Genomic DNA, 14,544 nt, shown 5'->3' with positions numbered 1-14,544 from the left:
ACTGGGATAAGATGAAGATGTCAGGCGGGGACATTCCTTTCTGGTGGCACTAGAGGAGAGTTTTCTACCTTGCTTTTTCCAGTTTCTAGATTCTGTCCACTTTCTTTGGCACATGGGCCCTCCCTCCATATTTAGAGCCAGTAATGTTGGGCCAAGTCATTCTCACACTGCCATCTCTCTGGTTCTTTCTTCTTCATTTTTTTACTTTTCAGGATGCTTATAATTACATTGGGCCTCCCTGGATAATACAGGATAATCTCCTTATTTTAAAATCTGCTGTTTAGCAACCTTAATTCCATGTGCAACCTCAATTCTCCTCTGCCATTTAACCTAACACATTCACAGGTCTTGGAGATCAAGACATAGACATCTTTGTGGGGTCTTTATTGTACCTACCACAGGAACATATCAAGTGTAGAGTCTATGTTGCTTTGTTCTAAGAAATACACCACATCTGGCACAATAGCTATGAGAATGAGCCTGTCACTTGGTTAAATACATGAAACTCCATTGTCATCTTTCATGACGCATCTGAATTTTCTTGCAGGTTGTTCGTGCTGAATTCAATGAGGAGCACAAAGCCTAATTTTTTAAAGCCTTTGACTTTGGCATCAGTTTCTACCATATGACTTGAAATGCAATAATGTTTCTGATTTACTATCCTGGCAAGGGGAAAGAGGCAGTATCAGAGACTTCTGCTTATTCTTTTCTCCCATAATGGTTCTCATCCACAGAACAGGGAACCAATGTGAGGATTCTGTCAGCTGCTAAGAATATTCGTGTTAATATAGTCAGGGATTGTTAAAATGAGGGAGTGGATGGATATATTGGATCCATACTATGGACAGACTTGGTCCAGGAGTCTATCATATGGCATCTATTATCCTCAACCCACTCTAATGTGTGGGTTATGATGATGTTTTGTTTTTCTTCTGCTGAACTTAGCTCACATGTATTTCCAATAGTTCTAAAAATATCTGTGAATTCCCATTTCTACAATATACAGTTACTTTGGATATAGGATGCAAGCTATTCAGGAAATGATTGGGGGAATAGGTCCTGTATATACTTACTGTGATATCAAGATCTTTCAAAATAAGGACCTGATTTGCCCTTGAAACTCTGCTAATACAATTTCTGAAAAGGGGGAATACCTGCTTTGTAAAGAGAGATATTTCCCTGTACATTAATTAGTGAAGCAGAACACATTACTAATGATACATATTGTGGGTAGAATTCTAAATTGATCCTTAAAATTCCTGCCCCCTGGTGTTTGCATCCTTATCTAATTCCCACACCTTGAATGTGACCAGAACTATGAATATGGTGGGATTTCACTCTTCTGATTAGGTTACTAGATAGTTCACTTTGAGTTAATCACAAGGGACATTATCTGCATGGGCTTCATCTATTCAGGTGAGCTCTTGAAAGGAACTGGGACCTTCCTGAAGTTAGAGAGACTGGAAGCATGAGAGGGTCTATGGAGGACCTGAAGGCAGATTCTATGAACTAAGAGCAGTCCTTCACCAATGGCAAGCAAGAAAAGAAAAAGGCACCTCAGCCCTGCAACTGCAAGGAACTAAATTCTGCCAACACTTGACTGAGTTTGGACAAGAGCCCCTAGATCCAGTTGAGAAACCAGTCCTGGCAAACACTTTGATTTCAGTCAGCAGAGATCCTATGCAGAGAATCCAAATAATCTGTGCCTGGACTCCTAACACAGAGAAGCTGGGAGAAAATAAAATTGTGCTCAGTTAAAACACTGAGTTTCTAGTAATTTGTTAGGCAGAAATAGAAAATTAACGCACTTTTTTTATGTTTAACAAATACTTATAATATTCCTGACAATGAATTAAACATAGTATAAAAAGTTCCTGCTAAAATTAACCAAAATGGGTCTGGCACTCTGTGTATTGTTAAGAATGTGTGTGTGTGTATGTTTGTGATATTTTAATTATTTTTCTATTTATGAGAAATCTCTTTAATTAATATGACCGCTATCGTCCGAATGTTTGTGTACCGCTAAAATTTATATGTTGAAATCCTGTCCCCCAAAGATGATGTTATTAGGAGGTGGGGCCTTTGGGAGGTGCTTAAGTCATGAGGGTGGAGCCCTCATGAATGGAACTAGTGTCCTTATAAAAGAGATTCCAGAGATATTCCTGCCCCTTCCACCCTGTGAGGACACAATGAGAAGGGGTTGGCTATGAACTAGGAAGAGGGCTCTCACTAGAATGCGACCCTGTTGGCTCCTTGATCTTGGACTTCCAGCCTCCAGAATTGTGAGAAATAAATTTCTGTTGTTTATAAACTACCAAGTCTGTGGTGTTTTGTTATAGCAGCCCGAACAGTCTAAGATAATGATCATAATCAACACTATTGTGACATTTCTTTGTGGTGGTCTTTATGAGCGTGTGAAATACTTGGCTTCTATTTCATACACTTTATTCATCTATATCTGAAGTAATAATGTTTGAAGATCTATTTTATATTTTAATTGCCAGAATTTTCCTGCATAATGAGTGCAATCATTTTCATTGTTATGCTCCACTATGAGTTTAAGAAAAAAATGTTTACTTCTTGTTTCAAGGAAAATATTTTGCCTTCTCCTTTGTTATAAACAGTTGAAAGAAAGCTTGATATTATTTTATTTGTTCTAATTCTAGAAGTAGATATACAATATTCTACTTGTATGAACTTAAACATATATTCTATACTATATACTATATATAGTATATTCTATATTCCATTCTATACTCTATATGTTTGTTATTGTTTTATTTTGCCTGCTTTTACATAAAATTTTACTTTAGACTGCATATCTTTCATCTTTAAAAACTTTTATACCTAACAACTAGCATGAAAGGAACATTGAAGGCACCCACTGAATTCACTGACTTCACCACCTAAATCTCCTGCCTGGTGATAATAGGAGTAATAACTGATTCAGGTGACTTGCGAAGGCAACACAACTAGTCAGTGGAACAACCACATTGTCTGAAACAGAGTTCACTACTTTTGGACCATATCGCTGACTATGTTTTTTTTTTTTCAGATCTTTATAGAAATGAAACAAATGACAGAGAAAAACTCACTTATCTGTTTCTGAAAGTCAGTATGCTGTACAAAAGAAAACATCCTTCAGGAACTGCAATGCTGATGTAAAACATAGCAAAATAAAACAAAAACAGAATTTTGAGTTTTCAGGTAAAGTCAATCAATCAAATCACATCATGTAAAGTACCTGAGGTGTCCTGGAAGCTTGGAAAATTAAATATTGATTATATGGAGTATCCTTTATAGCTTCTAGTTCATTATCCTACATAGTCACTGTTTGCAGATTTTCCTTACTTCATTGAGGGTAATAAAGTAGAATGAATCAGTATTCCTTACTTTCCAGAATACAGCTAAACAGAAATACAAATAAAAGCAAGAACATTTCTATATATAAATTTGCTTACCTGTGGCTTAGGAAAGAATTTCTATGGCTGAGATTTTATATATGTCATGATAGCCAGGGTAGAATTGAACTGGAAGTGATTGACAGAGAAGACATTTATAGGAGAAAATACATAATTTATAAAGGCATAAATGGGTTTATGAAGTTCAGAGAAAATAAACAGCTTTGTTACCTTCTGTGAGAAAAGAAGAAAAATTGGGAACTAACAAGAGATGAATAGTTTAAGTAAGAGTATACACTGAAGTATGTAATTGATGAGAGGCTTGAATAATTAGGCTATTTAATCTAATCCTCAAATGAATACAATGTAGATTATTACTCTAATTCTCAGACAAGGAGCTGCAAACTTAACAGTAGGAAGGAGATTAAAAGTTACTAATGGGGCTGACCCAGTGGCATAGTGGTTAAGTATACATGCTCTGCTTTGGCAGCCCTGGGTTCGTGGGTTCAGATCCTGGGCAGGGACCTAGCACAACTAATCAAGCCACACTGTGGTGGTGTCCCATATACAAAATAGAGGAAGATTGGCACAGATGTTAGCTCAGGGCCAATCTTCCTCATCAACACAGAAAACATTACTGAAAAAACCTTTCAAGAAAAAATATGTTTTCGTCATTGTTTATTGCAGGTCCCTGTCTCAGCTCTTTGCTTTTTTACCAGATGGCTCAAACTTATATAAGATAAATGTGCCATGGGTGGAAGGAGTGGGGCTTGCAGACTGGTCATGGCTCCCACATCCTGCTCTGAGAGGTACCACAGCAAATCGTTTGAAAGCATGGTCTCTAGAGCCAGTCTCTCTGGTTTCTAATGCCAGTTTACTCACCTATGAGTGCCTGACCTAGGGAAAATTACTTAACCTCTGATTGCTCAACTATAACTCGGATTCCTCAACCATGCTAATTGTAGGATCTACCTCCCAGGGTTATTATAAGGATCAAATGAGATAATGCTTTTAATGCATGTAAAACAGTGCCTAGTGCATATTAAGAACCATATAAGGAGATATATTAAATGAAAATAAATATATTTACTCCTTTTACGTTTAACATACTCCATAGTGTAGCAATCACCACATCAACTTCCCAGAAAGGGAACAACATGAAATTTTTTGAAAAGTCATGGAATTTGAAATAACTCAGCATGAAATTAGCCAAATAAATTTGAGAAACATGTTATAGTTATTACGTAGACAACAATAAGTTTTCCTTAAAATAGATATAATAGAGAAAGGAAACATAATTATACCAAACCTGGTGGTACTAATGAGGTTTACCACTATTTTATGCTGTCTTGTAAGTGCCACCTACAGTCATAGATGGAGACAGTGAACCTCAGTTATATTAGCTGAATAATTTATAATCACTGTATCTAAGTGATACAAAATATGAGGAAAAAATGAAAATAAAAAATGAGGATGTTTACGTAGTTGTTTCATCTTCTTTATACTGTTTGTATCTTGGTATTTCAATATTTAAATGCTCTCTCACATTTTTGACAAAGTATAGAGACAAATATTGAGAGCTTTGCAAATTTACAGGCATTTGGGAGTTAAAATAATTTCTGAAAAGTGTTCCTATTATGTAACAATTGTTTGGTGTCATCACTAAAGCACACTCAGTACAAAACAAAGATTTAATCATAGCCTAAGCCTATTGTCTTCATTAAAGTTTCACTAATGAGCAACTGCTAAGGCAATATCTCATTCTGAAAATAAGAAAGCTCTAGTTTCAAATTTACATGCATTTAAATTAGTATTTAAATGTATTCTATAAACATGTATCAGGCTATTATTCAGTATGATCATTGTTGTGGTGATTATTATGCACCACTCAGTGAACACTCACTGTGGATTAAGAGACTTACTAAATACAGTGCGTTTAACTCTGTACATTTCTGATGACTTTTTTTTCCCCACAACAACACAGAATATATTATAACATCTTCCTTCATATAGTGATAAAAGGTTAAAGGAATCTGGTGTATTTTTCATTTCTGTTTCCTAACAGTTTTGTCTATTCACTGGAATTTAAGAACTCAGGAAAATTTAATTTTTTTTTTAAGTATACCTAATTGGTAGCTTGGTTTGCTATTTTTCTTGTTAATTTGTAGGTTTCATTCTAAGACTATACCATTTTAAAAAAACAAATATTTTTAATATTTTTTAATCTGGTTATTTGATTAATGTTCTCTATATATTATGCAATTTTTCTGTTTTTATCTGATTTATTTGATTTATATTTTATAACTTATTTAAAATACTTTTTTATTGATTTTGAAATAATACACTCATTATTATATAATGCAACTCTACAAAACAACATTGAATATCTTAGTTGAAACATTATTTTACATATCCAAAACTGCTTTTTATTTTGGTTAGATTATTAAATATTTTGGTTGGTAATTTTTCAGTGCTTTCCTTCAGTTGCATAACTTGGATATCAATGCAATTGTTTAGACAAAACATCATTGAAGAGCTGAAACATGCACATTCAACCACTTGCCTTGTTCCTGTGAAAGTCTATAAAAAACAAACTGAGAAATAAACAGTCACCACAGAATTAATGTCACTGAACACCAAACACTGTTCAATACTAAATATTGTAGTTGGAAGTACGTTAACTTGGACATTTCTTCAAAGTGAGGAACTTTGCTAACGTAAAATCATTTGATTAGAATAATTATAGTTCAAAGGTTTTTGTTTCAAAAAGAAATCTTTTAAAATCTTGCTATCGTCAAATTTCTCAGTGAAACAGTGAGCACATGGGTTATGAATAAAATACTTTGTGGTACAAGATGTTTTGCCAAAAATCCACAAATTCAACAGACGGCAATTCAATAAGGTATTGAATTATGTTGACATTATTGGTCTTGTAACTAAAAGTCGTTTATCACTGCATTAGAATGCATTTCTTTTTTTATATACTAATGAAAATAAATTAACATAAAAGTACAAGTAAAGGGTATTATATTTTTCTATTAATAGCTATTTTGCACTTCAATATTTGATTGATTTTCTATTATAAATTTGTATTGAAGTCCATTTCCAGAAAATTTACTGATAATGAAATAAGTGCAAAAGCCTAATGCAACTTCAAACATTAATAACTTCAGAAATATGAATACTACAATGAAAAAATTGAAAATTATTTATATTTCATTAGCACACTAGTTTTGTAAACTTTGTATAATTTTTTTAACAATTGCCATCTGTGATCAAAAGGGCTGAAAAATTTACTCTTCAAAATCTGCAAAATTAAGTAAGTGAAAAATAAAAATATATAGTTGTTTTAAATGATTTATGTGTAATTTGTAGCACTCATACTTCTGAAGATATTAAAGCTAAAAATAACATAAGATTTGGGGGACAGTCTTTATGTTGCTAAAATATATTTTTTTCTTTAAATAGAGCTTCTACCTCAAAGTGGATCAAACTCTATCAAATTGATCATGTTATCAGGTACTTCTTAAATCTTATCTAGATAACTTCAATATGTATTTTTAGTTGACATTTTTATTGAAGTAATTGAAGATTTGCATACAGTTGTAGAAAAATAATAGAGAAGATCCCATGAGCACTCCATCTAGCCCTCTCTCCTCCATGGTAACATTTTCAGAACTGCAATATGATATCACAACCAGGATATTGACCTCAATACAATCCACCCATCTTATTTCGATTTCTTGAGTTTTGCTTGTACTCATTTGTGTGTGTGTGTGTGCACTTGCATACATGTATTTAACTTGATACAATTTTATCACATGTGTAGGTTCATGTACCCATTACCATAGTTGAGGTACTTAACAGTTCCAGCATCAGAAAGGTCTTTCATGTTTCCCTTCTATAACTATACCCACTTCTCTTCCACTCCACCCACTGTTCCCCAACTCAACATTTCAAAGATGTTATATAAATGGTGTCATGCAGTATGTAAATTTTGTGGATTTGCTTTTTTCGCTCAACATAATTTCCTGGAGAATCATTTAAGTTGTGTTTATGCTTTTATTACTGAGTAGTATTCTCTGGAAGGGAGGTACCAGAGTTGTTTAATCACTCTGCTATGAGAGACATCTGGGCTGATTCCAGTTTTTGGCTATTACAGATAAACTGAGGTATGTTTATCTGAGCAAAAATTAATTCGATTTGGGCAGCAGAAAATCAAAAGTGGTTAGAAGCATTCTACCAACATAAGCTAGGGGAATAACTTATATAGAGAAGGAGTGCAAACAAAGAAATTATTTTATTGGCTGTAGTGTAAAGCTTAGTTGGTTTTTTGTGATTAGTTGTCCTTAGGTTTTGATTTTGTAACACTGATGCATTTACAGGCTTAGATTTTGGTTTGCTTACATGGACCACTAAGGCATTGCAGTCACTCAGTTTAATGGTTTCCTTGTTTAGTTAATTTAACAATTCTCTCCTCTGATTATCCTCTTGAATATGAGATATTGACCAAAAATTTGGCATTAGCACCACTCAGTCACCATCAGTTTTAAGCTGTTCTTGTTTCATTGTGAAACTTGTAGGTTATGATGTCAGGTTCATGGAAGAACTGTTTTTGCTGTTCATCTCCTTGTTCATCTTGTTTCTGTTTCTCCAAGCAGAGTGTGACCATATGATGTACTGAAGATGGCTGTGAACATGAATTGAAGATCTTTGAGTCTTAAGAGAACACAGAACACCAGGGAAACTATAATGAAGACTATCAGGAGACTATAAGGAGGATAATACTAAAAAACAGAAGTATACTCCTTAACCAGGGCCCCAGTGAACCAAACCAGTTCATACCAAACAAATAAAAGAGTGTACCTGAATGGACATCAACCTGTTTTAGTCAAGTGGCTTGTTTGTTAATTCCTTGCATTTGCTACAGTACCGAAGGTTTTTATCCAGGTATAGCAGGACGTGTTTTCTATGGCACAGACTCCTTATTCAGTCAATGAGTAATCTAAAGTAATTCTATTATCTAAAACCACCTTAGCAAGAAATCCTGGGGACCTCTGTTGTATAGCTATGGCCTTGGCAGTAAATTCAGTAATATTTGCCAGAGATGAGGATCCTTGTCTTCCAGTGCATTAACACAGAGAAAAGGCAAGTGATAAAAGGGCAAAAGGAATAAAAATTTCATATTGGAGATGAAGTTCTTGATCTATGATCTTGGGAGAGCTGTCCACCTCGAGATGTCATCTGCTTCTGGGGAGGAACCACTCTAGACAATTTTAATTTTAAATCTCCAGCTGGTGTGTAGTTCCAAGAGTCTGGATGAGCCCTTTTTAATTGGGAGATGTGGACTGAAGGTTAAAGTCCCTGAAGTTTGGCTGCCATCTGGTAGTGAGGAGGGCTTGTTATGGTCCCTCCAAGGAGTTCAGGGGTAGTCTTTGCTTTTAGTGTTTCCAAAACAGAAGGGTGGGAGAAAATTGGAAACGTTGTTTGGGGAGTCATAGCCAGATATCTGAGGAAAGTGGAGGAATTCAGGATCCACGCCCTTATTTCTAACAACAATAATCACAGTAAGACTAATTCATTTTCAAAACAACCCTAGTCTCATTAAAATTGGTCTAATTATTTACATAAGTGCAGCAAGAATAATTATTGACCAGATAGAACCTTTTAAAATCTGCCTTGCTGGAACTTTTCATAAGGAATCTTGGATTGGAATTTTAAAGCCTCTCTAGACTAAGAAGCCAAGTCAAGGGCTTACCATCAGACTTCACCTGGAATACCTATAGATTTGGGGTAATTTTCTCATCTTGAGGTCCCTAAGGTATCCTGAGGATTCTGAGCCTGCCAGGAAGTGACCTTCCTTACTCATCAGGTGAGGCTACCAGAAACCCTAAAAATAAGATACCAGGATGGTTTTTCTAAGGGGTTTTATTGGCTCCAGAAAGTCATCCTTCATTCCCTAAAATTGTCTAGCGATGTCTTATTTTATGCATATTCTCAAATATGGCACTCTAGTCAAAGCCTTGGTAATATAACCAATGTTTCCAATTGTGTCTTGTTATAAGGAGAACAGATTCTTATTGAATTTATGCAAGTTATACTGGCATGGAAACAAGAATACTCAATAAGTTTCTGAATTCTAGAGGGATCAGGTAGGGAGAAAAAGTAAATGTTTCAATTCTGTTTATAAACGTATACTTACCAAATTGTTGTGAGTCAGATAGCTTAAGAGAATCAAGAAAAAGGTTTCCTTAAATTTCAAAAAACAAAACATTAAGGAACCAGCAGTGTTTCAAAGAAAAATCTATTAAAAAATTGTAATTATCCCTATCAGTTCATTCAATCCCATGTTATTAATTCTTATTCTGCTTAAATCCAGTTTTTCCATTTGTTCTGGAAATTCTTACCCATTTCATTGTTATGATATTAAAGTTGTCAGAAACCTGTATTCTAGAGTACTTGTCAGAGTCCTTTCCGTGAATCTCTCTGAAGATGAAGCACTATTGCAAAAGCATCAGAGTAAAACATTAACTGTCTGCGAGTGACAAACACAAAAAAATGGCTGCAATTGAGATCTGAAGAAAGCTCATTTGATAAAGAAGTGTAGTTATTTCTGTAGCATATAAAAGTTATGATAGCAACTTGGCAGCAAGAGTATTGACAAATTTCTACGAACTTCAAACAATTTCTGTAATACTTATTTTAGTGACATATATCTATACACATATAACCTAAAATTTATCATCACGTCTTATTTGACATTGCATCCCATGTAATTTAACATATCGAATAAACCAAGGTAATTTAACACCTCTCCAAGTGAGAAACAAATCATTTAAAAATTTCCAGGGGCCCCCAAAGGGAGGGTTAGTTTAAGGTAAAAAAGACTCTATTTATAATTTGATTTGGGAAAATCAAAAATGTCAAGAAGTTTGAATATTTGACTAAATAGGATCACAGGTCATTATGAAATAATACTTAATTATCTAATTAACCAACGTGACAATAGAAGATTTTAAAGACAAATATTGAAGGTTACATAGTTATGAACAAAAGTCAACTCTTTTAGTATTGAGAAGATTTAGTTTTACCAAGTAATCAAAGACCTGATAAAGACAACATGAAGCACAGGAAATTATTTTGGTAAGACGCAAAATCTTCTCTTTCCAGACAGATTACCCAAAAAGTAAAGAAAAAATTTCACAATCTCTTATCAAGCACATACCAATTATTCAAGAAAACTTTATCCTTTTAACAGAGAGAAAATCAAATTCTAATTTTACACCAGTGTACTTTTAATATTGACTCATTATTTAAAAACTTTAAATCTATTTCAATCTTAGCCAGCTTGACCACACATAAAATTCCTTTCCCAAGGTTTCTTTTCTGCAAACCTTCTAAAACTTCTTAAATATTCATTCAGGTTTTTTCTTATATTTTACTTTTTCTCATTCTGAAAGAACTAGTCATTCTACTTTAGGCCAAAAGCAGTCTAGACAAAAGATTAGAGCTGCATTTCTGTTTTCATAAAGACTCAATTTGTAAGAAAGTGCAGTTGTTTTTAATTCCTCATAGACTTGGGTTGTAACCTGAATGATAGCAAGAGGTCAACCACCCATCCACCTACATTATCTTCAATTTTTTTCTTTACATCAGGTTAGAAATTTGAAGTAAAATGGAAACAAAAGATTTCTGTCTGAGGGGAGAAGGTCTAAAAAAAGAGCTCCTATTAAACTCTGAACAAAGGCTTCCAATATGGCCAACTTTTGACCATAGAGCTAGTAAGTGATGAAGAAATGATTCATATTCAGGTTGGCCTCTTACAATGGGTCACAGTATATTATTTAACTAAAATAATGTGGAGTCAGTAATGGTAACTGGATGCAAAATATGAGGAAGATATTTGACAGCATCATGCGTAAAGTATGGAGGGAAATTCTATCAAGATCCTATTGTATTAGGATTTTTTCGTCAAAATATGTAATTTTACTTTTCAATATTGTATTTTTCATCAATAAACGTACTATTGAATTTTAAACAGTTTCTGCTTCTTCATTTACTATTCTCATGTTTTCCTTTAGCTTCCCGAATATTTTGATCATATTTATAACTTCTTGTTTTAAGTTTTTACCTGCCAATGCCATCATCTCTCTAATGTACTGTTTTTATTAATTGATTTTTCTTCTAATTTTGGTCATTTTTTTGTTTATTGCAGGCCTGACAATATATTTTATTTTAAATTTTGTGTTCTCAGGTATTAGATTTTGTTATATTCCCTTAAGTAGTGTTAGACTTTGTTCTAATGTACAGCTAAGGCATTTGGAATCAAATGAGCCCTTTCAATTCTTGCTTATAGGAATTTTTAGGGCATGTCCAGAGAAGACATTTAGCCCAGAGTTTATTTAGCCCTACTGCTTAACCAACATAATTCTCAGTTCTCTACCCAACATCCTTTGTATTATGAAGTCTTTTCACTCCTGCTGGTGGGAACATGAATTATTCCCTTCTACCTAGAAGAGAGTGTGAAAGTGTATCCAGGTATTAACAGTTTTACAAAAACAAGACACTAAAGCTCTCCTGGCACATAGGTCTCAACCACTTATCTATCCACACAATGACGTCTCTCTGCAATATCTCTATATCATTCTATTGGTATTTTTTTTCAGTAAAAACTGACTTTTTAATTTTTTAAGGGGCATATGTTCATGAAGTATATATTCAAGACAGAGAAGTTTAAAAATAAGATAAATATCCCAAGAGGCATCACCACCTATGCATCATTCCTGTTGAAATTTTGGAAAACATTCTTTTGAATATCTTTTTCTTCTGGAGGTCTCCTTATATAATTATACATTTATTTACATAGGCTCATATTGCACACAACTGTTTTGTAGCATACTGTTGCTTTTAACAATATGTCATAGAAATATTTCTATGTCAATAAGTATGGATCTACACCATCTTTTTTAAAAAAAAATTGAGTTCATAATAGTTTACATCATTGTGAAGTTTCAGTTGTACGTTATTTCTGGTGTCACCACATAAGTGCTCCCCTTCACCCCCTGTGCCCATTCCCCACTCCCCTTCCCCTGGTAACCACTGTTTTCTTTGGGTATGTGTTTGTTAATATTCCACACATGAGTGAAATCATATGGTGTTTGTCTTTTTCAGTCTGGCTTATTTCACTTAGCATAATTCCTTCTGGGTCCATCCATGTTGCTGCAAGTGGGATAATTTTGTCATTTTTGTGGCTGAGTAGTATTCCATTGTGTATATATACCACATCTTCTTTATCCAATCATCAGTCAATGGGCATTTGGATTGTTTCCATGTCTTGGCTATTATGAATAGTACTGCAGTGAACATAGAGAAACATATGTTACTTTGGATTATTGATTTCAAGTTGTTTGGGTGGATACCAAGTAGTGGGATAGCTGGGTCATATAGTATTCCTATTTTTAGTTTTTTTGAGGAATCTCATACTGTTTTCCATAGTGGGTGCACCAGTTTGCACTCCCACCAGCAGTGTATGAAGGTTACCTTTTCTCCACACCCTCTCCAATGTTTGTTATTTTTAGTCTTAGTGATTAAGGGCATTTTAACAGGTGTAAGGTAATACCTTAGTGTAGTTTTGATTTGTATTTCCCTGATGATTAGTGATGTTGAACATCTTTTCATGTGTTTATTGGCCATCTGTATATCTTTTCTGGAAAAATGTCTGTTCATATCCTCTGCCCATTTTTTGATCAGGCTGTTTGCTTTTTTGTTGTTGAGTTGTATGAGTTCTTAATATATTACAGAGATTAATCCCTTGTTGGATATATGATTTGCAAAAATTTTCTCCCAATTGGTGGGTTGTCTTTTTGTTTTCATCCTAATTTCTTTTGCCTTGCAGAAGCTCTTTAGTCTGACAAAGTTCCAATTGTTTATTTTGTCTTTTGTTTGCCTTGTCTGAGAAGACAAGGTATTCAAAAAGATCCTTTTAAGTTTGATATCAAAGAGTGTACTACCTATATTCTCTTCCAGGAGGTTTCTTTTTATGAGGAATATTAGCCCTGAGCTAAGATTCACTGCTAATCTCCCTCTTTTTGCTGAGAAAGATTGGCCCTGCACTAACATCTGTGCCCATCTTCCTCTACTTTATATTTGGGATGCCTGCCACAGCATGGCCTGATAAGCTGTGCATAGGATCTAAGCCAGCAAACCCTGGGCAACTGAAGTGGAACACACAAACAAATCACTATGCCACTGGGCAGGCTCCTTCCAGACTTTTATGGTTTCAGGACTTATCTTCAAGTCTTTGATCCATTTTGAGTTTATTTTTGTGTATGGCATGATACAATGGTCTACTTTCATTGTTTTGCCTGTGGCTGTCCAGTTTTCCCAACATCATTTACTGAAAAGACTATCTTTTCTCATTGTATGTTCTTGGCACCTTTGTTGAAGATTAGCTGTCCATGGACGTGAGGTTTTATTTCTGGCCTTTCAGTTCTGTTCCAATGATCTTTGTGTTGTTTTTGTACGAGTACCTTGCTGTTTTGATCACTATGGCTTTGTAGTACATTTTGAAGTCAGGGATTGTGATGCCTCCAGCTTTGTTGTTTTTCCTCAGTACTTCTTTAGCAATGTAGGGTCTTGGGTTGCCCCATATGAATTTTAAGATTTTTTGTTCTATTTCCATAAAGAATGTCATTGGGATTCTGATTGAGATTGTGTTGAATTTGAAGATTGCTTTGGGTAGTATGGAAATTTTAACTATGTTTATTCTTCCAATCCATGTGCATGGAATCTCTTTCCATCGCTTTATCTCATCATCTATTTTTCCAATAATACCTTATAGTTTTCATTGTATAAGTTCTTCATTTCATTGGTTAAATTTATTCCTAGATACTTTATTCTTTTTGTTGTGATTTTAAAAGGAATTGTATTCTTGAGTTCTCTTTCTGTAAGTTTGTTATTAGAGTATAGAAATGCAACTGATTTTTTAAAGTTGATTCTGTACCCTGCAACTTTACTGTAGTTGTTAATTATTTCTAATAGTTTTGTGATGGATTCTTTAGCGTTTCTGTATATAAGATCAAGTCATCTACAAACAGCAAGGGTTTCACTTCTTCCCTCCTTTGTCTTGTTCCTGTTGTCAGAG

At 34.3% G+C, this 14,544-nt stretch overlaps 2 long non-coding RNA genes across 2 annotated transcripts in view; one reads left to right on the top strand and one right to left on the bottom strand.

Moving 5' to 3' along the window:
• Positions 1-11,439, top strand: part of LOC139081590 (uncharacterized) — an 83,337-nt gene extending 71,898 nt beyond the window's left edge. Inside the window, exons 3-5 of the long non-coding RNA XR_011536719.1 lie at positions 3,056-3,207; positions 6,870-6,920; positions 8,063-11,439. This is a non-coding gene — a long non-coding RNA (uncharacterized lncRNA). The remainder of the gene's footprint in view (positions 1-3,055; positions 3,208-6,869; positions 6,921-8,062) is intronic.
• LOC139081591 (uncharacterized) overlaps positions 7,683-14,544 on the bottom strand; it is a 31,621-nt gene continuing 24,759 nt past the window's right edge. Inside the window, exon 3 of the long non-coding RNA XR_011536720.1 lies at positions 7,683-8,091. This is a non-coding gene — a long non-coding RNA (uncharacterized lncRNA). The remainder of the gene's footprint in view (positions 8,092-14,544) is intronic.

This window comes from Equus przewalskii, chromosome 2 (genome assembly GCF_037783145.1).
Source record: "Equus przewalskii isolate Varuska chromosome 2, EquPr2, whole genome shotgun sequence".
NCBI lineage: Eukaryota > Metazoa > Chordata > Mammalia > Perissodactyla > Equidae > Equus > Equus przewalskii.
Note: the sequence above shows the minus strand (reverse complement) of the source record. Positions and strands in the feature narration are given on the sequence as shown.